The sequence below is a fragment of the Lithobates pipiens genome, unplaced genomic scaffold (genome assembly GCF_037356315.1).
Source record: "Lithobates pipiens isolate NorthernLeopardFrog02 unplaced genomic scaffold, aLitPip1_a1.2 Scaffold_22, whole genome shotgun sequence".
NCBI lineage: Eukaryota > Metazoa > Chordata > Amphibia > Anura > Ranidae > Lithobates > Lithobates pipiens.
The window spans coordinates 215,010,701-215,038,245 of NW_027507784.1; the positions used below are offsets into that span (position 1 = coordinate 215,010,701).

General features: G+C 46.2%; 1 protein-coding gene across 1 annotated transcript in view; it reads right to left on the reverse strand.

The window, feature by feature from the left end:
- Positions 1–27,545, reverse strand: part of LOC143925714 (glutamate receptor ionotropic, NMDA 2A-like) — a 220,369-nt gene that overhangs the window by 87,571 nt on the left and 105,253 nt on the right. The gene's annotated exons all lie outside the window — the stretch shown is intronic.

Sequence of the window (27,545 nt, forward strand, 5' to 3'; positions counted from 1 at the left end):
AAATGATCATGTACATATGTGTGCAGGTGATCACGTACATATGTGTGCAGATAATCATTGGGACATGTGATTTTAGTGGGACATATGTGGGGGACATGTTTTTATTATTAGGGACATGTGTTTTTATTATTTGGGGACATGTATGTTTTGGGGACATGTGTGTTTTGGGGACATATGTGGGGACTGTGTTTGTACTGTGTGGTGTGTTGTGTGTTTACACTACACTGATGATCAGTGAGTAAAAAGCTGTAAAAAGCAGCCCATACTCACTGATCATCAGCCGGCTGCAGCGTTCTGCTCTCCTCTCCTCAGCGGTGACTTCCGTGTGAGGAGAGGAGAGCCGATTGCCTAGCAACCGGCTGTTTGTTTACATCACATGACGGCCGTGATTGGACGCGGCCGTCATGTGATCAGGAGGGCCAATCACAGAGCCCTCCTGCCGATCTGAGATGTGCCGTGTCCGGGTGACACGAGCACATCGGGATCGCGCCGCTGCGCGGTCGCGCGCGCGCGCGATCCCGCTACTCCTGAATGACGTTCCTGAACGTCCTATCAGGAATAGACGGCTCCCACCCGGCCGTATATATGCATCGGCCGGGTGGGAAGTGGTTAATCTACGTAGATTACATACAAACATACATACCCACCACGTATATGAGGGATATAGAACGGTGGCCTCTCTGGATATAGAGAAGGCCTTCGATACGGTCGAGTGGCCTTTTCTTTGGGAAATACTTAGAAGGATGGTATTTCCATTAATATTTATTAAATGGATACAAACAATATATCAAAAATTGGGAGGAAGGCTCTCATCCCCATTTCAGCTGCATAGAGGCACGAGGCAGGGCTGCCCTCTCGCTCCGGCACTCTTTGCGATTGCAATAGAGCCAGTGACAGAGGCTCTTAGGTCCTTGCTGAATATTCAGGGACTACGGATTGGGGGGCTGGAGGAGAGGGTAGCCCTGTATGCCGATGATATGTTACTGTTTTTGAGATATGCAGGTCCTTCATTGAAAGGAGCTCTAGAACTACTGAATATGTTTTCAATGTTTGCAGGGCTTAAAGTGAATTGGGATAAGTCGTTGTCATTCTCTATTGACAAAGGGGCACAAGACACAGCTCCTCCAGATCTACTGTTATAATGGGTATCAGAATTTAAGTATTTAGGCATAATAATATCTCGACAGGTCAAAGCCTTTAAATGCTGAATTTAGATCCAGTAATACAGGCGTGTAAGACAGAGTTAAAGATCTGGGAGGCATTGCCCCTGTCACTGCTGGGACGTATAAATTTAATAAAGATGAAGATTCTTCCTAAATTTCTGTATTTATTTAGAAATTCTCCGCAGTGGTTGCCTAGGAAGTTTTTTACACAGCTACACGGTATGTTTTCTACATTTATATGGAAAGGCAAACCAGCTAGAATTAAAGAGGAAGTAAACCCTAATGAGTTTACTTCCTCTTTCATTCCCTGCAAAGGCAAAGCATAATGGACTACTATGCATCGCATAGTAGTCCATTATGTGTCACTTACCTGACACATTAGTCCCCTGTAGTCCGGCGCATCCATCTTCTCGGTGGGGTTTTGCAGCTCCGCCGCTGTCATTCGGCGAAGCTGCGATGACGTCACTCCCACGCATGCGCACGGGAGCCGACACGTGCGGCAACTTTGCCATCGACAATGTCGCACTCAGTGCACCTGCGCGCCGCTGTCTACAGCGCATGCACCGTAGACAGCGGTGCCTGTCTTCGGGCAAATATCTCCTAAACCGTATAGGTTTAGGAGATATTTTTTGGACCTACAGGTAAGCCTTAATCTAGGCTTACCTGTAGGCCAAAGTGGTTTGTAAGGGTTTACAACCACTTTAAACTAAGCGTACTTATGCGTCCGGCGGTACAGGGGTATTGACTTTCCCAGACCTTTATAAATATTATATGGCTACACAGTTGGTGACGATGGGGAGATGGCTGAATCCGGATGGATTTGAATCTGCCATGATGGTAAAGGCAGCAGTGGTCCAGTCACGGGAGGCACTGCAATCATTGCCATTTCGTGGATTAAAATATAGGTCAGATCTCACTGCCTCGATGATTACGACAGTAAAAATATGGAGAGCAACCATGGCAAAAGAGGACCATTTGAGATGGGATTTATCCCCAAACACTCCATTATGGAGAAATGACTAGATTTGGGGTTAAACTATCACTAGTTGGGGCGTGGCCTGGAGTGCAATGGAGTAGGACGCCTGCAGTGAGTGCTCCGCTCGTCCATACTCCTGTTCTAACCATCCTGCACCATCCTTCTTCTACATACTACCTGGAGGACCCTGCCTTACCTCTTGCTCTTCCCCTGGAGCCATCTGCCCGTTTTGGAGGCCGCGCGGCGCCGCTCCGGTAAGCTGGATATTCCCGGGGGCAGCCTGTAGGACAGACCGCGGCTTCGGCCTAGTCGGCGGCCATCTTGCTCCACCCGGCGGCGGCTTTCTCTGCCCTCCGCGGCCCTCCGAGCCTCTCCGAATCTGCCCCGCAACACCCACGGCTACCGGATCGCTCTCGGCCGCGGGTGTGGTGCCTGTCACGCCGGTAGCAGCCGGTCGGATAGTCCCCGAGCCGGCGGCCATCTTGCTCCACCCGCGGCAGCCTTTACAGGCCTCTCTAACTGTTTTTATCCCTCCATCCGCCTCCCTGTGGCTGCCAAACCGCCCCTTGCCATCTGTGAAGTGCCCCTTTATCCTGCAATAGCTGGTTAGATAGCCTGCGGGGCCGGCCTGGGCCCTGGAGAAGTGGCCATATTGCTACACCCACCGCAGGCCCATGCAGAGTACTCTGCGCCCACCTCCCCTTTCTGTGCCCGCTTCTCCTCTGCAGCAGCCACTGACCCTTGCAGGCACCAAGCCCCCATCTGCAAACCACGCCTGCAGCACTTGGCGATTGTTACGAGAGGGGAGATTGAGAAGCTGGCCTAATATATAGCGGCCATTTTGGAACACCCCGGACCATCCTGCACCATGTCCCCACCGAAAAAGTCTAACGAGACCGCTGACAAGCTTGCCAGATACCGCCGCCATGAGGAGGATCACCGAGCCAAAGATGGAGCTAGTGCTCCCTCTGACGCAGACCACTCCACGTCGGCCACCACCCAAGTCCTGGACGCTATAGCCCTCTGTCAGAGCACGCTCACCTCCAAAATTGAGGAGGTCAAAATTGATGTGTCTCTCATCCGGCAAGACCTCTCTACCCTCTGGGATCGTGTGGCGGAGACGGAGACCCGCATCAGTAGAGCTGAAGACATCATACACCCCCTGCAACACACCACTGACGAGGTACGCCGTCAGCTGCAACAGCTTTGCGCGAAACAGGACGACATGGAAAACCGTCTCCGAAGATGTAATCTCCGCTTCATCGGCCTCCCTGAGACAGCTGAGGGCAATGATCCGGCGGGATTCCTTGAAAGTCTTCTGACCTCCACCTTCGGAAGAGAGGCATTTTCGGTGATGTTCGCTGTGGAGAGAGCTCATCGAATTCCGGCCCGTCCCCCTCCCCAGGGGGCCCCACCGCGTACTCTGATTGCGAAATTTCTTAACTTCAGAGACTGTGACAAAATTCTCCGCCTGACTAGAGAGAGGGGCAATATCCCCCATACCAATACTCATGTGGCGGTATTCCCAGACTTTTCCAGCGAGTTGCAACGGCAGCGATCCAGGTTCCAGGATGTTAAGCGACGCCTTCGGGTCCTACACCTTAAATATGCAATGCTGTATCCTGCGAAGCTTCGCGTGGAATGCGAGGGCCGAACCCACTTTTTTGAAGACCCTGACTCGGCATCCACCTGGATTGACCAGAGAGAACGCCGAGACTGAACATCTCACCCTACATATGCACTGTGGATGCTTTCCCTTTCTTTTCTTGCTCCCGTGGGTCCCCACGATATCTCCTCCTGCTACTTTGATGATTGAGTCGTCGCGATCAGCACACTATTAATCGACGCCCGTTGCAGGGCCAGGGTACTATCCCGGGAAGACTTTCTTTTCATCTCGTACTGGATCTCACAGCATGCCTATTCTCTCTCGGTGTTCCGCTGATCTGAGATCCCTACCTCCCCTGTGCCTGAGGAGCACCTGGGGAAGACCGAAGATTATACGACATCCAGGACTATTCTACTGTACTTTTTTCATCATCCCTATGGTGGGCGGAGCTCCCCCCTGCTCGGCCATGATGGTATCACACCTTTGTGGCCCCTGCTCCCCATGCACCTTCCAGAGAAGAAGTCGCCCCCCTAGGATTTTTAGGATTTTTGTGTACTTCTCCCTCCCCCATTTATCTAATTTTTTTTATCCCCCTTTGTTTTTCTTTTTGTTACCTTGGGTATCTATGCTCCTCTGCAAATAAGTTCCTTGCCTCCAATGGGTTCTAAGCGTTGGATGTCCCCTGTTGGTACCCAGTTTTGGGGTATGATGTCCAACCCGTGTTGGGGTGGCACTGGACTGGGTGGGGGGTGGGATGTTGTGGTTTTTATTTTTTTTGTACCACTATGTTTGCTAACGTTTGTTTCTACTAAAGGTACTGTGTTAAAGTCATACCAGCATTTTGGAAGTGGTTGCTATTGTGTTCTGTGCGCAATAAATTGGCCATGACTGCCCTGCTGATTCTGGCCCGTCTATGGTTTATTGTTTACGCCCTGCACCCACCATGAGCTCCTTAAAGTTCCTTACGTGGAATGTCAGAGGCATGCGGAACAAGATAAAACGCACTGCCGCCCTGACATTCCTTAAAGAGGAAGTAAACCCTTCCAAACAACTTGGACCTACAGGTAAGCCTAGATTAAGGCTTACCTGTAGGTCCAAGCAATATCTCCTAAACCTATATGGTTTAGGAGATATTTGCCCGAAAATGGGCACCGCTGTCTACGGCGCATGCGCCGTAGACAGCGGCGCGCAGGCGCACTAAATGCGGCAAATCCATGAATGGATTTGCCAAATTTGTCGACTCCCGTGCGCATGCGCGGGAGTGACGTCATTGCGGCTTCGCCGAGTGGCAGCGGCGGAGCTGCGAGACGCGACTCCCGTGCGCATGCGCGGGAGTGACGTCATCGCGGCTTCGCCGCTGTGATTCGTCGGAGCTGCGAGACACCACCAGCAACATGGATGCAGCGGACTACAGGGATCAGCGGTGACTTCGCTGGCTCCTGTGTCAGGTAAGTGACACATAATGAGCTACTATGCGATGCATAGTAGTCCATTATGCTTTACCTTTGCAGGGAAAAAAAGAGGAAGTAAACCCATCAGGGTTTACTTCCTCTTTAAGTCTCAGCGTGCTGACATTATCGCGCTTGTTGAGACCCATGTTACTGGCCATGTCCAGTCCTCTCTTAAGAAGCCGTGGATAGGTTGGGCGTACCATGCTACCCACACCTCATACTCCAGGGGGGTTTCGGTCCTAATTGCTAAAAGGGTGCCGTTTAATCTAGTGCTGCTCCAGACGGACCGGCAGGGCAGATATGTATTCCTGCATGCCACCATTAATGGATCCCCTATTTTGATAATAGCCTGCTATGTCCCCCCTCCCTATAACTCAGTTGTACTTAAGGAGGGCCTTGCATTTATGGCACACTACCCCTCGGTGCCGGCAGTGTGGTTGGGGGACTTTAATATGACCCTCATTCCCGCTCTGGACCGCATGGGCACCCCGGACTCCCTTGGTGACCCTCCAGCCCATACCAGACTACACCGTATATTGACCGACTTTGCTCTTGTGGATACATGGTGCCACAAGCATCCCCATGCCAAAGCATACTCGTGCTTCTCAGCCAGCCATAACACAATGTCCCGAATCGACTTCATTCTCATTTCACAGACTCTGACACCCAGACTGGAAGATGTGGGCTTCGCTCCGAGAATCCTCTCGGATCACGCCCCCTACTGGATTACGATGCGGCTCCTGGGGGCCTTTCCCTCTCCTACTTGGCGGCTGAACCCATTTTGGCTGGCCGCCCTGCGGGAGCAGGGGGACATCTCTACGGAGTTGCAGCACTATTTTGCGGTTAACGGGGACTCCACTACTTACGACATGGTGTGGGACGCATTTAAGCTTTACGCCCGCTCCCTGCTCTCCACGCGCATTAACAGACTGAAGCGGTCGTCCAAACTTGTTGTCCAACAGGCTACGGAACACCTACAGAGATTGGAGGAGGAGTTTCATCGAGACCCCTCGCCTGACGCAGCCACTAATCTTAAGCTCCAGCTACGACAGGTCTCCCAACTACATACGGAACAGGCCAAGCAGCGCATCTTTTTCTGTAGGCAAAGGGTATTTGAATATGGAGAAAGATCGGGCAGACTTCTCGCTTACATCGCTCACTTAGATTCCCGTCCCCCGGTCGTGGTGTCGCTGCTGGACACCCAGGGGAATGGTATTACGGATCCGCAACAGGTGGCAGAGGAGTTTGCGAGATTTTATCGAGCACTCTATGCCACTCGGGTCACTCATACTCCCCAAGACACCAGAGACTACCTGGCGAGAATTACATTTCCCAAACTGACAGACGCCCAACGTGACCTTTTAGAGGCCCCCATTACTGAGGAGGATATTTCCGAGGCAATTTCCTCTCTGGCCACTTCTAAGGCACCAGGACTGGAGGGTCTGCCGCTAGAATTTTATGCCACCTACTCTGAAATTTTGACCCCTAAACTCCATGACTTATATGAGTCCATATTTGACAGGGGAATCCTACCCCCCTCCATGAGGGACGCACAAATAGTTGTGATTCCCAAGCCAGGGAAGGACTCACACTATCCGGAATCATATAGACCTATCTCTCTACTACAGGTTGACATTAAAATACTGGCTAAGATTCTTGCCTCCCGCCTTAATCAGGTTATCCTCTCACTGATCCACCCTGACCAGACTGGCTTTATGCCAGGAAAAAACACCGCCATGAATATCCGCCGCTTACTTATGAACATCCAGGGATCCCATGATGAAGTCGGCTCGTGGGTCGTGGTGGCTTTGGATGCTGCCAAGGCCTTCGACTCCGTGGAGTGGAACTACCTGTGGGAATGCCTCATGGGATTTGGACTTGGCCCCAACTTTATCCGCTGGGTCCGACTCCTGTATCAATCCCCGAGGGCCAAGGTGTTTGTGAACGGCTGGCTCTCTGAGCAGTTCCCGCTGGAGAGAGGGACCCGACAAGGCTGCCCCCTTTCCCCCATGTTGTATGCGTTGGCTGTGGAGCCACTGGCTATTATGGTTCGCGCAGACGCCAGAATTTGTGGCCTTAGGATAGGAAATCTGGAGGAAAAGATCGGGATGTATGCCGATGATACACTCCTATACTTAGCCGACTCGGGTCCCTCCCTTCTTGCAGCCCTCCACACCATAGACTGTATCGGTAGTCATTCGGGTCTGAGCATTAACTGGTCCAAATCCCAGATCCTTCCGCTTGATCATTTCCCCCCTGTACCCACGTCCCCTCCTCTAGATCTCCCTAGGGTTTCCGCGCTCAAGTATTTAGGAGTGCAGGTCACTAGATCGCTGACAGACTATGTACCCCTAAACATTGAACCCCTTTACGCCCTGATCAAGACCAAGACACAAACCTGGGCCAGACTACCTCTGGGCGTTATGGGACGCATCAATCTGGTCAAAATGATACTTCTGCCCAAGATACTTTATTTGGTGTGGCATGCACCCCTGTATATACCACAAAATTTTTTCAAGACGATTGAATCAATTCTCAATTCATTTATATGGGGCCACAGCAGACACAAATTGTCTTGGAGACTTCTGAAGAATCCAGTGACAATGGGAGGGGCTGCCCTTCCTGATTTCCAGGATTACTACCTGGCCTCCCAATTGTCCCATTTTTATCACTTTGACAAGAGCGAGCTACCAAGATACCAGACATTACTTTGTAAACGCCCTGACGACCCTGCCCACACCCCACTTCAGTCAGTCCTTAGGGCTCCACTGTCAAAACGTTCCCCCTATCCAAAAGTAGACATGTTGACGCATCACCGGAGGATATGGCGGACGGCCCTAAACAAACTTGGGACCCCACAGGTTCATTCTTATACTCCTCTCTGGTTCAACACTCACTTGCCCGAACTGCTGTCCGTTCCAGACCCCGCAGCTTGGACGCGGTATGGGATATTGTACATGCACCAAGTTATGACTAGCACCGGGCTTAAATCCTTTCAAATGCTAAAGGAAGAATTCGCACTCCCTAACCATCTCTTCTTCTGATATTTACAGCTCCGACATGCGCTACAGACTCAGTTTGCCGGCTCCAACCCCCCTCTGACAGTCCCTCCTATAGTAGATATAATCACAGGGGCTGAGCCAACCAGGTTGATCTCTGCCCTCTACTCCGCCATCCGTCTCCCAGGTTCCGTGGCATTGGCTTACGCCGCCAAGGCCAGATGGGAGGTGGATGTTGGATTAATTGAGGACGAGGAGTGGGATGATGTATTGGGGGATGTGAAGAGAGTATCCCCCAGACTTTCGGACCGCCTCACACAGCTGTACATCGTACATAGGACATATCTGACCCCCCAAAAGATAGCACGGTTCAAACCCACGTATAATCCGGGATGCCGCTTATGCGACCACACTCCAGCCTCCTTCTATCACCTCATATGGTCCTGCCCGGTTATACAAACATACTGGATACAGGTAATTCGCTTTCTCCATGACCAGATGGGCTCTCCTGTTAGCCTCGACCCAAAGCTGTGCTTACTTGGTCTCTTGCCAGAATTTGATGCTGACAAGTCCCTTCGTACCTTTTTACATGAAACACTGTTCCTGGCGAGAAAAGTGATTGCTCGCGGCTGGATGCAGGCCCTCCCCCCACGGTCCAATGCTGGAAGAAAGAGGTTAACGATACCCTCCCGTATAAGAAATTAATATATACGCATAGAGGGTGCCCACTTAAATACGAGCAGATATGGGGCAGATGGTTGGGGGATGGGAAGACATGTACTTGATATGCTGTTGTATTGATCCCTTGCCCCCTTCCCCCCTCTATTTTTCCCTTTCTGTGCTTCCTCCACCCCATGGGCCTGCTTTTATTGTGTCCCCCTCCCTCTCCTCCTTTTTTTCTCTTTCTCTCTCCGCCTCCTGCCCCTTCCCCGGTTGACACGGATTGGTCTTACAATGATGCTACCCATCATAGGTATCTACACCCTATGCAGCGCAACTATCCCAAAGCACTCATGTATGCAACACTGCCTTGGCCAGGTTGGCCCTTATTACCTGATGTACCTTATGTATGCTTACTATGTATGTTATCTTCTCTGTTTCCTTCTTTTTGTTTTTTCTTTGTTTTTTCAATAAAGTTTGTTTTTCAATTAAAAAAAAACTATCACTAGTTATACCCGAAGGGAGAATTCTTTCATTTGCTGAAATAAGAAAATGTTGGAATATACCTGGGGACTGCACTTTTAGATACATGCAGTTGGTCCATGTTTTGTTGGCTCAGTTCCCGGAGGGGATTCCACAATTGTAGGGTCACCAGTATGGTATTTGTATATTGAAATCATATCCCTTCTCAAGTGTCTCTTCTCCAGAGAGAATAAGTTCAGTGCTCGCAAACCTTTCCTCATAACTAATATCCTCCAGACCCTTTATTAGCTTTGTTGCCCTTCTTTGTACTCGCTCCATTTCCAGTACATCCTTCCTGAGGACTGGTGCCCAGAACTGGACAGCATACTCTAGGTGAGGCCGGACCAGAGTCTTGTAGAGCAGGAGAATTATCATTTTATCTCTAGAGTTGATCTCCTTTTTAATGCATGCCAATATTCTATTTGCTTTGTTAGCTGCTGCTTGCGATTGCATGCCATTACTGAACCTATCATCTACTAGGACCCCCAGGTCCTTTTCCATCCTAGATTCCCCCAGAGGTTCTCCCCTCAGTGCATAGATTGCATTAATATTTTTGCCACCCAAATGCATTATTTTACATTTTTCTACATTGAATCTCATTTGCCATGTAGTCGCCCACCCCATTCATTTGTTCATATCTTTTTGCAGGGTTTCCACATCCTGTGAAGAAGTTATTGCCCTGCTTAGCTTAGCATTGTCTGCAAATACAGAGATTGAACTGTTTACCCCATCCTCCAGGTCATTTATGAACAAATTAAATAGGATTGGTCCCAGCATAGAACCCTGGGGGACCCCCCTACCCACTGACCATTCCGAGTACTCCCCATTTATCACCACCCTCTGAACTCGCCCTTGTAGCCAGTTTTCAATCCATATACTCACCTTATGATCCATGCCAACGGACCATATTTTGTACAGTAAACATTTATGGGAACTGTGTCAAATGCTTTTGCAAAGTCCAGATACACCATGTTGGATTCAATATGAACTCATGCGATATTTTTGGGATCCATACATCGGCTCTCACTCCCAATAATCAGCTTAAACAGTCAGAAATAGTATGGCAAGACGGTCAGAAAGTAACCTGGTGGAGGAGACGTCACAGAGACACTGTGATTCATCCACAAGCAAAGTTGGGCAGGCAATGGGATGCGGTCTGGGTGAGGTGTGTTTGTCAAAAGGGAATGTTTGAAACAGAGCTCCCTCTTATTCCATCATGAGGCTCAGCTACGATGACGTCCTAAGTATATTATTTGTATTGTGTTTTGATTGTATGCTATGTAATCTTGTAACTCCTTTTAATACATGTTAGCTTTCTTATTTCCTTGGGAAATAAATGAGATTTTATTTATTTTAAACCGTGTGTTTGGTTTCATAGCTAACTTTGCATTACTGTGATATTAACAGTAGTATGCGCTCAGAATTTTAATAGACTAATCTATAGGGACTAGACAATTAATACACAGATGATATGATAATAGTAATTATTATTATATCGGTTTTAACAAAAGGCATGTCGTTTTTTTTTTCTGCACAGAATTCACAAACCCTAATGTATTTTTGTTTTTAATCCTCTAAGCATAAATCCTCAAAGACGACCAGAACTGAAAATCCTCTCTAGCGTGGACAAGATTGGCGCTGGCTCGCAAAATCTGAAACCATGCTTGGATGATCATGACAATGTCAAATCCTTTTCTTTGAAGTACAAAACTGAGTTACTCCCAGTAGCGGGAGGGGTTATATAGGGAGTACACTTTTTTCTTGGGGCATGCCAGTGTCCATCACCTGAAGGTGGCCTATAACCCACATAGTAACTACTATGGCTCTGTGTCCTGTGATGTATTTCAAAGAAAAGGATTTTACAGTTAAGCTGTTTTAAAAATCCTATTTTTTTTAATGATTTTTTTTCCACTCATGTGCCCACAAAGTCCACCAATTTTTTGAGTCTTTCAATTCTTATATACATATTTTGGATCTTGGCATGGTGAGGATCCTCCCTTCCTGTCATAATTGGTGAGGTTGAAAAAAGACACAAGTCCATTAAGTCCAACCTATGTGTGTGAATATGTATCAGTATTACATTGTATATCCCTGTATGTTGCAGTCGTTCAGGAGGCTCACCTGGAATCCCCCACGGTGGCTGCTCCAGTACTACCTGAGTCACAGGCCTTCCCTGCTGCTGCATCAGTCTCTGTGCAGGCACCCGCCTCGAGTATTACCTCTATAAGAGGTATGTCTGGTTCTGCTCCACTTCCCCAGCGATTTGGGGGTGATCCAGTTCAATGCAGAGGGTTTCTCAATCAGGTTGAGATCTACTTCCAGATGCTGCCCCAGGCGTTTCCCACAGGCAGAAGCAGAATTTTCTGAGAGAGCCATGGTCTGGGCTAACCCTCTATGGGAGACGCAAAAACCTGTTGTCTTGACTTACCCTCCATTTGTGGCCTGCTTTAAAAGGGTATTTGACGTTCCCGCATGCTCCACTTCTGCTGCCAAGTGCCTCATGTCCATCAAACAGAGTACGAGAACTGTTGCCGACTACGCCATTGAATTCCGTACTCTGGCAGCAGAGGTTGCTTGGAACAATGAGGCCCTCGTGGCTGCTTTTTCTCATGGTCTCTCGGATTCCATTAAGGATGAGATAGTAGCCCGAGATATACCCACTGAGCTTTAGAGCTTGATCTCATTTGCCATCCTCATTGACTCCAGACTCAGAGAGACTTTCTCTTAAGGAGTGCTTGCGGAAGCCTCCTGTACATTTTGTAGTCCCACCCATGCCTCCCTCACCTCCCATGCCTCCTGGTACCGAGTCGGTCAGTGAAGATGAACCTATGCACCTGGGCTTCACGCTTCTCTCTGCGGATGAGAGAGCCTTTAGGAGGAGGGAGAGATTGTGCCTTTATTGTGGCCAGGTAGGTCACTTTTTGAAGTCTTGTCCTACCCGTCCAGGGAACGCCCGAACCTTGAGGATCTGTCATGGACAGACCTTAGGTGGCGTTGTTTCATCAGTTATCCAGAGGGATAAGCCCCTGGTTTCGGTCACCCTTTCTTGGGCTGAGTCGTCCATCGAGATACAGGCTCTAATCGACTCTGGGGCTGCAGGCCTGTTCATTGATGCTGCATTTGTTTCGCAGCACTCGATTTAGCCGCAGCTGCGTGACACTCCACTTGCCATTGAGGCTCTTGACGGGAGACCTTTACAGCCTGCCCATGTGACTCATGAGACAGTTCCATTGTCCATGGCCGTAAGGGCTCTTCACCATGAGATAATCCAATTCCAAGTTATTTCCTCACCCAGATTTCCGCTGGTTATTGGTTATCATTGGTTACAGAGGGACAACCCCTCTTTTGATTGGCTCCGTGCTGAGGTTCTCTCCTGGTCCCCACAGTGCAGTGAGACATGCTTTCTAAAGGTATCCAAGGTCCTGTGCACCTCTTCACTCCCCTCCCTGCCGGAGGATTTTAGCGATGTCTTTGATAAAGGTCAAGCCGGTAGTTTGCCTCCACACCGGTCTTATGATTGTGCAACTGACCTTCAACCTGGTGCCATACCTCCTCGTGGCTGGGTTTACCCTTTGTTGATCTTGGAGGATAAGGCCATGGAGGAGTATCTTGCTGATGCACTTTCTTGAGGTTTCATCCGCAAATCCTTGTCTGCTACTGGTGCTGGTTTCTTCTTTACAAAGTAGAGCGGTGAACTGAGACTTTGCATAGATTATAGGGGTCTCAATCGTGTCACGATTAAGAATGCCTACCCGATTCCATTGATTACAGAGTTATTTGACCGCCTCAAGGGAGCAACGGTTTTCACGAAGCTAGACTTGAGAGGGGCATGCAATCTCGTGTGCATTAAGGAGGGCGACGAGTGGAAAACTGTGTTTAATACCAGAACAGGCCAGTATGAATACCTGGTAATGCCTTTTGGCCTTTGTAATACCCTGGCAGTTTTCCAGGAATTTATTAACGATGTCCTCCGAGATTTGTTGCAGTTATGTGTGGTGGTTTATCTCGATGATATCCTCATATTTTCCAATTCCCTGGAGAGCCACCACACAGATGTTTGTCGTGTGCTTCAGAAACGAAGAGAGAACAATCTCAATTGTAAACTGGAGAAGTGCGAGTTCCATCGTGAACAGGTTACATTCCTGGGCTATGTCATTTCCACGGCTGGTTTTTCGATGGACTCATAGATACTTTTGGCAGTCCTACAATGGCCTCGACCCATGGGTTTACGTCCTCTGCAGCATTTCCTGGGTTTTGCCAACTACTATCGGAAGTTTATTCGTAACTTCTCGTCTTTGATCAAGCCCCTGACTGATATGACTAGAAAGGACGGTAACACACAGAGTTGGTCCCTAAAGTCCATTAAGGCCTTTGAGACTCTCAAAGCTACTTTTGTTTCTGCTCCTGTGTTGGCACATCCTGATTCTACGTTGCCTTTTATCCTAGATGTTGATGCTTCTGAGACTGGAGTTGGTGCCCTTCTCTCTCAATGTTCTAACTCTGAGAGCGATATGCATCCGTATGGCTACTTTTCCAAGAAATTGTCACCTGCTGAGTGCAATTAAGAGATTGGTGACAGAGAGCTGTTGGTGATCATTTTAGCCCTGAAAGAATGGAGACATCTCCTCGAAGGTACCACTGTGCATGTTTTTATTCTTACTGACCATAAGAATCTTACATTCTTGTCTGAGGCTAAGTGACTCTCCCAGAAGGGCGCAATGGGCTCTTTTCTTGTCGAGCTTTAATTACATTGTCTCATTCTTTCCCGGTACTAAGAAGGTAAGGGCTGATGCCTTGTCATGACAATTTTCCTCCACTTCCAAGTCAGAGTCGGTTCCGGTTCCTATGATTCCTCCTGATCGTATCTTGGCTACAGTTCGTACCAGTCTTACTTTTCCTTTGGGTGACAAAATTCTTGCTGCTCAGGTCCATGCTTCTCCTGAGAAACCTTGTGACTGCTGCTTTGTCCCAGAAAGTCTCCATACTGCTATGCTCCAGACTTACCATTCTCCCAAGGCACCTGGCCATCCTGGGAAGAATCAACTCATTTGGGGCATTTCCCAACAATTCTGGTGGCCTAGTCTACGGGCTGATGTTCGTAGCTGCCTGTCCATTGTGTGCTCAGAGTAAGACTCCCTGACACCTTCCAGTGGGCCTCCTACAACCCATACCCCATGGAGAGAGGCCCTGGACTCACCTGTCAATGGATTTCATTGTGGAGTTGCCCAACTCCCAAGGCAACACTGGTGGTTGACCGGTTCTCAAAGATGTGTCATTGTATTCCACTTAAGAAGTTGCCTACCTCTAAGGAACTGGCTTCCATTTTTTCTCAGGAGATCTTTCTCTTACATGGGCTACCCAAGGTGATTATCTCAGACAGGAGCAGTCAGTTTGTCTCCCGATTCTGGTGAGCCTTTTGTGCACAGTTGGGAATCCAGCTTGCGTTCTCTTCTGCGTATCCTCCGCAGTCTAATGGGGCTGCAGAGCGAGCCAATCAGTCCTTGGAGCAATTCCTACGTTGCTATATTTCTGACCACCATAACAACTGGTCAGCTCTATTACCATGGGCAAAGTTTGCTCACAACAGTGCCTTCAATTCTGCCTCCCGATTGCCTCCATTTATGGTGAATTATGGTTTCCAACCTTCCATGTTGCCTGACTTGTTTGTTCCGCAAAGTATTCCTGCATTAGAGGAGCATCTCCGTGGTCTTCATTCCACTTGGGTACAAGTCCAGGAGGCTTTGCGTCATGCTAATGATAGGTACAGACTCCATGCTGACCGCAGACGCCTGCGCCTTCCTACCAGGTTGGGGACAGGGTCTGGCTGTCATCTCGCAACCTCTGGCTTCATGTTCCCTCACTGAAGTTTGCACCTCGGTTTATTGGGCCTTTCCGTATCTTTTGCAGGATTAACCCAGTGGCTTATGGGTTGGACCTTCCTCCTAGTATGCACATCTCAAATGTGTTTCATGTCTCCTTATTGAAACCGTTGATCTGTAACCGATTTACCACCTCGGTTCCATGCCCTCACCCTATTCAGGTTGAGAACCATGAGGAGTATGGGATTCAATCCATTGTTGACTCCCTTAGGTTTCCGTGGGCGCATACAGTACCTGGTGCATTGGAAGGGGTACGGTCCGGAGGAAAGCTCCTGGGTTTCACCCTCGGACGTACATGCCCCTGTGCTCCTCCACGAGTTCCATAGACGATTTACCCTCAAGCCCGGTGGCCCTCCCAGGGAGAGGGGTCATTGAGCATGGGGTACTGTCAAGACTGGCTTAGCTCTTCCTTCTCTGGGCTGGCTATTCAGCTGTCGGCTAATTGCCAGCTCTCATCTCTCTCCACAGTTACCAGCTGTTCCTGATCATGCTCGTCTGACCTGCCTACTTAAAGCTGTTCAGCTCACTTCATCTCTGCCTTCGCCTTGGTCACATCACAAGAAACCATCTCCTGCGGTTCTTTTTAAAGACTGGCTTGCTGACATCCCTTCTGGCTCCTTACCCTGCTTGCTGTTGCTCCACTTGGATCCCTGACTTCTGGCCTGGCTGATTCCCCGATCTGGTTATTGAACTCTGGCCTGGCTGACTACTCAATCCAGTTACTGGACTCTGGCTATGCTTTGACTACGCTTTTTCTATGTACCTTTTTATTTTTATTTAATAAACAAGTGTGATTTAATTGTACTTCTGTCTCGGTCTGATTCATGGTTTCTGACAGTAAGCAACTTTAGTGTGGGTAGGCTAATTAGCATATCAATGGAATTCATTGAAAGTTTCATTAACAAACATGGTAGTGTTAGATTTCAATCTACACAACAGAGTGATCTAAGCCCTTGTACACACGATCGGAGATTCCGACGGAATGTGTCCAATTGGATGGTTTTGTCGGATATTCCGACTGTGTGTGCTCTGCATCGGACTGTTTCCGTCGGAGTATCCGACGGACCAACTTTTCCAACTTGCCGGTAAAATTTTCCAACAAAATGCTCCGATTGGACATACTCTGATCATGTGTAGAGAATTCCGATCGGACAAAGTGCCACGCATGCTCAGATCAAATTCCTACACCAAAGCTATTTGCTACTAGCGTGAACGTAGTCCCGTCGTAACGAAATAACGTAATCACATCGGATTTTCCGACAACTTTGTCCGACCATGTGTATGCAACAGTTTCGGACAAAATCCGTTGGACAAAATCCGACGGACAAAATCCGACGGATTTGGTTGTCAGAATCTACGACCGTGTGTACAAGGGCTAACACAACAATTTAGTGAGCTTTTGAAACAATGTAATACACATAACAATCTCATAAATAAATTAAAAAGGCAAGAAATGGAGAATAGCCAATTCAGTATGCATGTTGCTGAGAATGAAAGAAAGTGCGGAACAAAAAGAATTAGAATGGCTTGCTGAAAGAAAACCATTCATGGAACAGGTACAAAGTGTAACAAAAAATATATTAATTAGGGTTAAAAAGGCCGATGCAGATGCTTGTAATCAGATTGAACAATTAGTGACTGAAAAATGTGTATTGGAACAGAGATTAGATGAATTAGAACAAACGTGTAAATTAAGAGAAAGTTGCATTGCCTCTTTGAATCAAAGGGAGGCTGAGAATTTGCAGGTTATCACACTGCTTAAGGAGGAATTACAGGGTGCACAGGCAGCCATAATGAAGTTATCCTCCAATCATGCAATAGCCAAATGTGCAATGGTGTAGGTACCCTCCGCACATGCTCAGTGTACGGAAAAGATAGAAATGGAACATGAAGAAAACCTGTATGCTATTGTTGCTGCAAATGATATTACTATGATGGGAATCAATGTGGGAGATGTAAATAAAGGTGCGATAACTGCACTTGATATTGATTCAGGAGTTGAAACAATGGAAACTTCTGACGACCCCACGGACGATCAAAGTGTAAAGTCTGTTCAACCCATTCGTAGTAATATTATCCAGCAATGTGAGTTTCCAGCGCCATATGCTCAAAGAAGGGCCTATGCTGGGAAACCAGAGCTAAAATGTTTTTTGTGTAAAGGGGGGGGGTCACATCGCAAAATATTGTTTGGGCGGCGAATAATAATATCAAAAGAAGAACATACCCGAAAACGACCCCAAGGCATTATGAATGTTATTCGGCCAGATGGGGTAGCAATCCAAAGCATGGAGCCCATAGTAATCAAACCCATGTCCTGGTTAAGACCCAAATGCGGAGTCTACAAACTGAAAAGCAATATGTAGGACAGTTGCGTAAAGTCAAAATGGAGGTAGCCGCATGGTTATTCAAATATAGCACTGGAGGAAACAATGTTAGCAGCACTTAGTGAGCTTCAGGTATGGTAAGAATATTCTGGTCAATGTTTCCTTACTATGAAAAAGGTTTGATGCAACTTTCAGGTTTAGAATATGATAGAGGACCTTGCTATATATTTTTTAGTATTTTCAAGGATAAGCCTCTGAATTGGTATTTTTTTTTGGGGGGGGGGGGGGGGTTAAAACATTTTTCTGTTGTGATTATTGGTTTTTTTTCCTCTTCTCTTATTATAAATTAAAAAAAAAGCATTTTTACAAGTTTTTTTTTTATTAATTTGTTTTTTATTATTATTATTTTTTTTAATTTTCCTGAGGAATATGGCAAGGTTTACCAATACTGCTGCTTAGTATAGGAAAGTATGGGAAAAGGCTTGAGCGATTTAAAAAGTCAATTGTCATGATAATTGTGTGTAATCACTGTCTTTGTGTTCCTTTTCCAGAGACCAGGGAAGAAGTTAAACGTCTTTGGATTCTAACATTTGTGTTTTGTTTGCAGGTCCGTCAAAGTGAGAACAACAGTGGGCAATTATAGCAGAACAGGGGTTAGATTATTGTAAATGCATAATCGATTATCACATTAATTAGTAATTGTTTTCAAACAATGAAAAAAATAAACAATAGTATTAAAGAGTTACAAATGAGGTTACAAATGTTGTGATGGAGGTACAGATGTTTTGTTTTTTGTTTTTCCCATTAACTGTCTTTCAGATCAAAATGAGCAATTACTCTTCTCATGAGAAAAGTCCATGGATGTCATTAATTAAAAGTTGAGTTTTTGTCATTGTTTTATGGTGGTTGTCTTGTCATGTTGTTTTTGTGTGATAATGGCCAGATTTTGAATAATAAAAAAAAAAAATGGTATTTTTTTAGTCATCTATATTATTTTTGTTTTGTTCAGGTGGAAAAATTATTAGGGTTAGTCCACCTGAAAGGGGGATCATTAGCTGTGCCCTCAATTAGCAGCTGAATACATTTTGTATAAGACAAGAGTTTGTAGGAAACCAGTCTAGCTGCTGGAGGTAGTTTTTTTTTTGCATACATCTTAAATATACAGATAAATGCATTGTTGTTGTTTTTTTGTGTTTTTAAATTGAGAATTTTTTGAGAAGCAACATTGACATTCATAGTTAGTCAGGTTGAAAAAAGACACAAGTCCATCCAGTCCAACCTTAAAAACAAATAAATAAAATAAAAAATAATCGTACAATCCAAATACCCAATTTTATGCCCACAATTGATCCAGATGAAGGCGAAAAAAAAAAACCCAGCAGAGCATGCTCCAATTTGCTACAGCAGGGGAAAAAAAATCCTTCCTGATCCCCCAAGAGGCAATCGGATTTTCCCTGGATCAACTTTACCTATGTTAGTACCCAGTTATATTATGTACATTCAGGAAAGTATCCAGGCCTTTCTTAAAGCAATCTACTGAGCTGACCAGAACCACCTCTGGCGGGAGTCTATTCCACATTTTCACAGCTCTAACTGTGAAGAAACCTTTCCGTACTTGAAGATGAAATCTCTTTTCCTCTAGACATAAAGAGTGCTCCCTTGTCCTCTGGGTTGACCGTACAGAGAACAACTCAACACCAAGTTCACTATATGGACCCCTAATATATTTGAACATGTTGATCATATCCCCCCTTATTCTCCTCTTCTCAAGAGTGAATAAATTCAGTTCCTCTAATCTTTCCTCATAACTGAGTTCCTCCATGCCTCTCATTCGTTTTTTAACATTTTTTGATCATACCATGGGGATCCATTTTAGAGTTGGTTCAGCCTAAAGAGGTCATGGTTGTTTGGATAGTTTGGTTAGAGTTGCAGAAGCCATGAATACTAAGTTCCTGGGTTCCAAGGAGGGAACTATAAGTAAACATGGTAAGCAAGCAGATATCGTGGATAAGTATTTGATGCTGCTTTTGTTTTTCACTTCCAGAATCCAGGAGCGAGATTGGAGAGGTTTCTGGAACAGGGATGACAGATGATCATCTGGTTGGCAGTTTGTCTGTGCCACACCACACCGCAAATTTATTTTATTAAACATCAGGAGAGATGGGACAAATGGAAAGATTCACTTAATACTTTTTTTTTTATTTGGTGCTAATGCTAAATCAACAAGACTTGAAACATTTTTGTTGGAGTCTCTCCTGATGAATGCAAACATGTTATTATTACATGTGCAATGGGTTGGAGGTTGGGGAAGGAATATGACACATCCAATCCATCAGAACATGAAAATGTATGTGTGTTTTTTGTTGGAAGGAGTAGTTGAAAGAAGAAAAGTTTTTTTTTTATGTATGACATGTATTGACTTAACGGAGTTAATATGGTGCAGGTACCCAGGAGGCGGGCACTTATGCATAATAAGGTGTCTGTTCCCAGACTAGAGGATGGCCAGGTGACACATCAATGGGATGAAAATTTCCTTGTATGGGGGAGATACGCCTGGTTGATGTCTCACCTGAGAGGTTGAAACCCTGCACAGATGATGCCAGTGAATACACACAGGAGCATGCTCCGTTAGATAAAAGGAACAAATGCTGGCTACCAGGGTACAGTATGCCTTCACCACATGGTGCTGCAACATCTCACAGTGGTTGATAAAAACCTATCACGCTATATGTGCTGAGTAAACACTGAATCAAGTGCGGTCATTGTAGCAGTGACTTACTCCCAGAGATGGGAGGAAAAGAATGGGCTCCAGGCAGGATGCTTATTTCTGAGGAGTAACCAAAAGAGGAGGGATATATTCAGCACTATATTAGGGGGAATAAGAGCTGGGATGGGTGTTGTTAATCGAGTGGACATCGATCTCCTGAGGAACAAACTCTCAGCCATAGCTTCAGACAGTAAGCGGGGCTTTGTTGCTCAGAGAGAGATTAACCACCTCAATACAGTGCACTTACACCCCCTTCCTGACCAGACACATTTTCAGCTTTCAGCGCTCTCACAGTTTGAATGACAATTACTCAGCCATGCAACACTGTACCCATATGAAACTTGCGTCCTTTTTCCACACAAATAGAGCATTATTTTAGTGGTATTTAATCACTAGTGGGTTTTTTATTATGTTATAAATAAAATAAAATGTAAATTTTGTGAAAAAAAATGCCTTTTTCTTTGTTTCTGTCATACATTTTTGCTAATTAGTAATTTTTCTTCATACATTTTGTCTACATATCTTTGGTAAAAATAACCCACATTAGTGTATATTATTTGGTCTTTGTGAAAGATATAGTCTACAAACTATGGTGCCAATCCCTGAAAATTGATCACATCTGATCAGGCCTTCAGTACATCAGGTGTATCTCATTTCTTGAAACACTAACAAGTCAGGAAAGTACAAATACCCCCCAAATGACCCCTTTTTAGAAAGTAGACATTCCAAGGTATTAAGTAAGTAGCATGGTGAGTTTTTTTACATTTTTCCCACAATTCTTTGCAAAATGAAGATTTTTATTTTTATTTTTATTTTTTTACAAAATTGTCATATTATCAGGTTATTTCTCACACACAGCATATGCATACAACAAATTACACCCCAAAATACATTCTGATACTCTTCTCGAGTATGGCGATACTACATGTGTGAGACTTTTACACAGCCTGGCCACATACAGAGCACTAACGTTGAAGTAGTACCTTCAGACGTTCTACGAGCAAAAATTACGCATCTCTTTTCTCAACCACCTATTACACTTTTGAAGGCCCTGGAGTACCAGGACAATGGAATGTTCCATAAAATGATCCCATTTTGGAAAGCAAACACCCCAACGTATAATCTGTGAGGCATAATGAGTGTTTTGAACAGTTCATTTTTTTCCAGAAGTTTTTGTAATATGTGGAAAAAAATGAAAACGCATTTTTTTTTTACACAAAGTTGTCAATTTATAAGATATTTCTAACACATAGCATGTATATAGCAAAAATTACACCCCAAAGCACATTCTGCTACTCCTCCCGAGTATGGCGATACCACATGTGTAGGACTTTTACACAGCCTGGTCACATAGAGAGGCCGAACATTGACCTTCAGGCGTTCTAGGAGCATAAATGACACATCTCATCTCATTTCATTCCTACCTATCACACTTTTGAAGGTCCTGGAGCACCAGGACAGTGGAATTAGACACAAAATGTCCCCATTTTGGAAAGCAAACACCCCAACATATATATTCTATGAGGCATGGGCTGCAAATAGGTACTCGGGTACTCTGATGGGCTGCAGATAGCTACTCTGGTGGGCTGGTGACAGGTACTTGAGTACTCTGATGGCCTGGTAACAGGTACACGGGTACTCTGATGGCCTGGTGACAGGTTCTCTGATGGCCTGGTGACTGGTATTTGGGTACTCTGAAGGGCGGTGATAGGTACTCAGGTACTCATATGAACTGTGACAGGTACTCGGGTACTCAGATGAACTGTGACAGGTACTCAGATGAACTGTGACAAGTACTTGGGTACTCAGATGGACTGGGACAGGTACTAAGGTACTCAGATGAACTGTGACAGGTACTCGGGTACTCTGATGGGCTGTGACAGGTACTCTGGTACTCTGATGGGCCGTGACAGGTACTCGGGTACTCTGATGGATTTTGACAGGTACTCTGGTACTCAGATGGACTGGGACAGGTACTCGGGTACTCTGATGGGCTATGACAGGCACTCGGGTACATTGATGGGCTGGGACAGGTACTCGGTTACTCTGATGGGCTGTGACAGGTACTCGGGTACTTAGATGAACTGTGACAGGTACTCAGATGAACTGTGACAAGTACTTGGGTACTCAGATGGACTGGGACAGGTACTCAGACACCCTGATGAACTGTGAGGCCGCGTACACACGGGCGGACTGTTCGCCCAACTTTGTCCGCTGAACAGTGTTTGGGCGGACAGTCCGCTCGTGTGTGGGCTTTCAGCGGACAGTTGGACGGACAAGGTTTTTCGGAAATTCCGTAAAACTGTCCGCTGAAACCTTGTTTCAGCGAACAGTCCGCTCGTGTGTAGGCTTGTTCGTCAAACAAAGTTGCGCGCATGCTCAGAAAGGATTTTCACGCCGAAAGCTATAATGCAGTGTATAGGACGTCGTATTTTTCGTCCCGTCGTACGTGCCGTTCACGTCATCGCGCACGGTTTCAGCAAACTGTTCGTCCGTCGTGTGTGGCCATGTCCGTCCATGCTAAGTTTGAGCGGACTGTTTGCCGAAACTGTTGGACGGACAAAGTTGGGCGAACAGTCCGCGCGTGTGTACGCGGCCTGACAGGTACTCGGTTACTCTGATGGGCTGTGACAGGTACTCGGGTACTCTGATGGGCCGTGACAGGTACTCGGGTACTCTGATGGGCCGTGACAGGTACTCGGGTACTTTGATGGGCCATGACTGGTACTCGGATGGACCGTTACAGGTACTCAGGTACTCTGATGGGCCGTGACAGGTACTCGGGTACTCTGATGGATTGTGACAGGTACTCTGGTACTAAGATGGTCTGTGACAGGTACTCGGGTACTCTGATGGGCTATGACAGGTACTCGGGTACTCTGATGGACTGTGACAGGTACTCGGGTACTCTGATGGACTGTGACAGGTACTCGGGTACTCTGATGGACTGTGACAGGTACTCGAGTACTCTGATGGGCTGTGTAATGTATTCGGGTACTCTGAGGGACTGTGACAGGTACTCGGGTACTCTGATGGACTGTAACAGGTACTCTGATGGACTGTGAGTGACAGGTACTATGAGGGGTGGTCACAGGTCCTCTTTATTGGGGGGCAATCAGTGTGATTGGTCTACACTGTAAGAGGTAACGAGATGTTACCGCAATCTCCTCTATGCACGCGATCGGGGTGTGAGGAGGAGAACCCGGTAACATCTCGTTACCGCTGTTTGTTTACATTTTAGGGATCGGCTGTGAAACGATCACAGCTGATCACGTGATCACGGCAGCCTATGGCTGTTTACAAGCGTCGGTGAAGAGCAGTGTTCCCGGGAACACGCCGACCGCAGCGCGATCGCACGCACCGTGCACAGTGGGGGTGTGACCATCTGTGATCGGCCGTGATGAAGTCAATGGCTGTTCACCCCCTTTAGTGGCGAGCGGTGTCTCTGTGACACGCCACCACCGAAGAAACAGGGATGAGTGCGCACGATCATGCGCATTCCCTGTGTAAATGGGAGGACGTCATATGATGCCCTCCCGCCACAATAGATGCACCTCCTGGCTTTCATTTGACGCCCGGCGGTCGGGAAGTAGTTAATGACATTATTGATAATATTCAACAACATCACATAAATACCCAGGTACAAGTAGCTCAAGATTTTATCCGCCATTGTAAGAGGTTGGTGGATAGTGTGGTGATACAGGGCAAAAATATGTCATGGGCTCTGGCATGCACGCAGGGACAGGCAGAACTATCAACCAACATCAAGCTGATTGTACAGTCCCTGTATGGGGGGGGAAGTGGCCTTATGAGCTAGCATCACAGCTCAGTAGGATTTTACCAAAACACATCTCTTACACTAATCCAAGTTGGTGGTCGAATGCCTGGAGGGGATGTACTAATTTGGATTATGAGAGATGTTACGCTTCTTCATTGATCCCATATACAGAAGTGCAGACTCAATATGTGTATTTGGTGATATCAATGGGCTTACTAACTGGGGATTCTACTTTGTTGCATCTGAGGCTAACTTACCCACATGTGATCAGAGAGGATGGGAGCTGGAGGCAGGTTGATATTTCCCTCTGTCAGAGGCATGACCATGACATCCTTTGTATGTCAGGTCAATACACGGTGGTGAAAGAGAAATGTTGGGAGGATGCATCACTCTGTGTGCTTTATGAGGACAACATTGCCAGGAAGGGAACACCGGCGTATTATTTGGGACATGGGAGAGTTTGTTTCTTTTTCCTAAAGGATGAATGGGGATCTTGGATTGTGGGCTCCTTGAGGGTAGGGACTGATGTGAGTGTTCAATGTACAGGGATAGGGACAATTGTAGACACTCACTCTGGTTAAACTGGATGGACTGGTTTCTTTATTCAACCTTACTAACTATGTAACTATGATACTAATGTAACATTAGTCATGGAAATAGGATGTTCTGTGAACCTGACAATAGCAAGAGGAGCATGGTGTACCCTTGGCGGTGTCTCTGAAATCCAGACACAGGAATGGAATTATGTGGTACCGCATATTGCCAATCTGTCTGTTGATGTCAACCAGAACTGCCCTGTTAATCTGAGAACCCTGAACCTTGGTATGGGAAGGAAGATACAGGAATGGTTAGCCGATTGGGATAGAGATGAGAGCCTTATGAGGATGCTGCAGCAAGAGAGCTAATGCTACTATAGCCATCTAGCATAATCAGAATGAAATAAAGGAGGTAGTGCATCAGTTAGAAAATGATGTGGGAGGGTCTTGGTGGGAGGTAATATTCGGACATTCCAGTAAGGCCAACAGCATTTCGAATTACTTGATACATCCCGTTGTGGTATTACTCATTATTGCTGCAGTTTTGTCATTGGTGCAAGTTGGTATGTGTTGTTGGACCAGACATTTATATAGGAAGGTCTCACATCTATCTATGTAAGTGGAGGGACAAATTGATGGTAAGGTCTCTTCAAAATGGTAGAGGCTTTGCTGCCAGCTCAGAGCCCTGGAATAACACTGACGTGCCAGTATTGCGGTAGGGAAGGCCATTGTGAAAAAACCTGCCTAATCCCAACCCGTATTTACAACAAAGAGGTATAGGAGGTTGGAAGCGGGATACGCAATTTGAGGGACCCTATGTATATATTTATATTATGGTAATGGGTTGATTTATGTCATGGTGTAGTGTGATAAAGGAGTATTTTAGGTTAGTAACATGGGCAAAAGGCCCTCCTCAGACTCTGTGTCTGAAAGCTGGGTGACATGATGCTCTGAATGTGTGCTGGTGAATGGTGAGTGAATGGACACCCCTTGCCTGTACTGCATCCCGTCCTGAAAATACCGGAAAGGAGAAGATACCAAAGATACAGAAAGGTGACATGGAAGCTGTCGCTGAAGAATGATGGTGGTGTGTCACTCAGTGGCAAAGCGGCACGTGTTGGGAAGCACAACACGGTTAAACCATTATGGACTGTTCCATAGGAGCTGTTTCTGCACATGTTGAAAACCACAACACGTTAAGACAGTTAAGGACTGTTCTATAGGTACTGGTTTGGAAACGCATGTTGGGGAGAAAACAGTTATGGACTGTTCAATAGGAGCCATGTTCGAAGAAGGGTGGTATGCGCCTTTTTAGGCGCAAAGCAGATATGTTGGATTCAATATGAACTCATGTAATATTTTTGGGATCCATACATCGGCTCTCACTCCCAATGATCAGCTTGACTGAGTTCTACAGTGCCCTGGAGAACAAGTTCCCTTTCCCCATTTGGAATGTAGCCAGTTATACCTCTATCTTACATGAGACTAGAGGCTCTCATCTTCTATGAGAGCTTCTCTACATGACAATGCTGACTCCGATCTGTCTATGAGAATCAAAGAAAAACCTAACTGACAGAGATAATGGAGGTGGGACACCGGAGATCAAACCCCAAGATTTAACCCCAGTCAGATTAATTGCAATTCATGGAAAAACACTGCCCCCCCCCCCAGAGGCCAATATGGCAAGACAGTCAGAAATAGTATGGCAAGACGGTCAGAAAGTAACCTGGTGGAGGAGATGCCCCAGAGACATTGTGATTCATCCACAAGGAAAGTTGGGCAGGCAATTGGATGCGGTGTGGGTGAGGTGTGTTTGTCAAAAGGGAATGTTTGAAACAGAGCTCCCTCTTATTCCATCACGAGGCTCAGCTACGAGGACATGCTAAGTTTATTATTTGTATGGTGTTTTGATTGTATGCTATGTAATCTTGTAACTCCTTTTAATACATGTTAGGTTTCTTATTCCCTTGGGAAATAAATGAGATTTTATTAATCTGTTTGGTTTCATAGCTAACTTTGCACTCCGGTGATATTAACAGTAGCATGCGCTCAAAATTTGAATAGACTAACTAATCTATAGGGACTAGACAATTAACTAGACAACTATTGATAATAGTAATTATTATTATATCGGTTTTAACACACCACATCTACGGGCCTTCCTTTATCTAGATGGCAACTCACCTCCTCATAGAAGGTTAATAGATTGGTTTAGCAAGAACGATTCTTCATGAATCCATGCTGATTACTGCTAATGATACTGTTCTCATTACTAAAATCTTGTATATCCACTTTACGACCGGTGCACGATGATGTACGTCCAGGGATATTTCGGTAATGGCAGCAGCTGCTTCCACAACCGAGCTATCCATCTCTTCAGGCGCCACTCGTGTGTACGATAATGGTGGTCTCTGCGGCAGGTTGACCGTGAGATCACCGTTATCGGCAGCGGGAGAGGTGCCACCCCTCCTCCCGCCGCTCTCCCGCGCCTTCCGCTGCTTACTGGAGCGGTCAGTAGTGGCCGAGGCGATCGGGACCTTCACAGTGCTGGGTATGGAGACGAGTGAGGCTAAGATGGCCCCCACCCGTCTCTATACCATAGCAGGGCGGAAGCAAGGTCAAAACTTCACTTCTGCCCATAGCTCTTAAAGGAACATTTTTTTAATGTCATTTTTTCAAATTACATTTTTTTTTTTTTTTTATTGCATTTAAGTCCAAATAGGAGATCTGAGGACTTTTTGACCTCAGATCTCATATTTAAGAGGACCTGCCATGCTTTTTTCTATTACAAGGGATGTTTACATTCCTTGTAATAGGAATAAAAGTGATCCATTTTTTTGAAGAAATGAATAGAAAAGTGTAGAAATGAATAAAATCAAGTAAA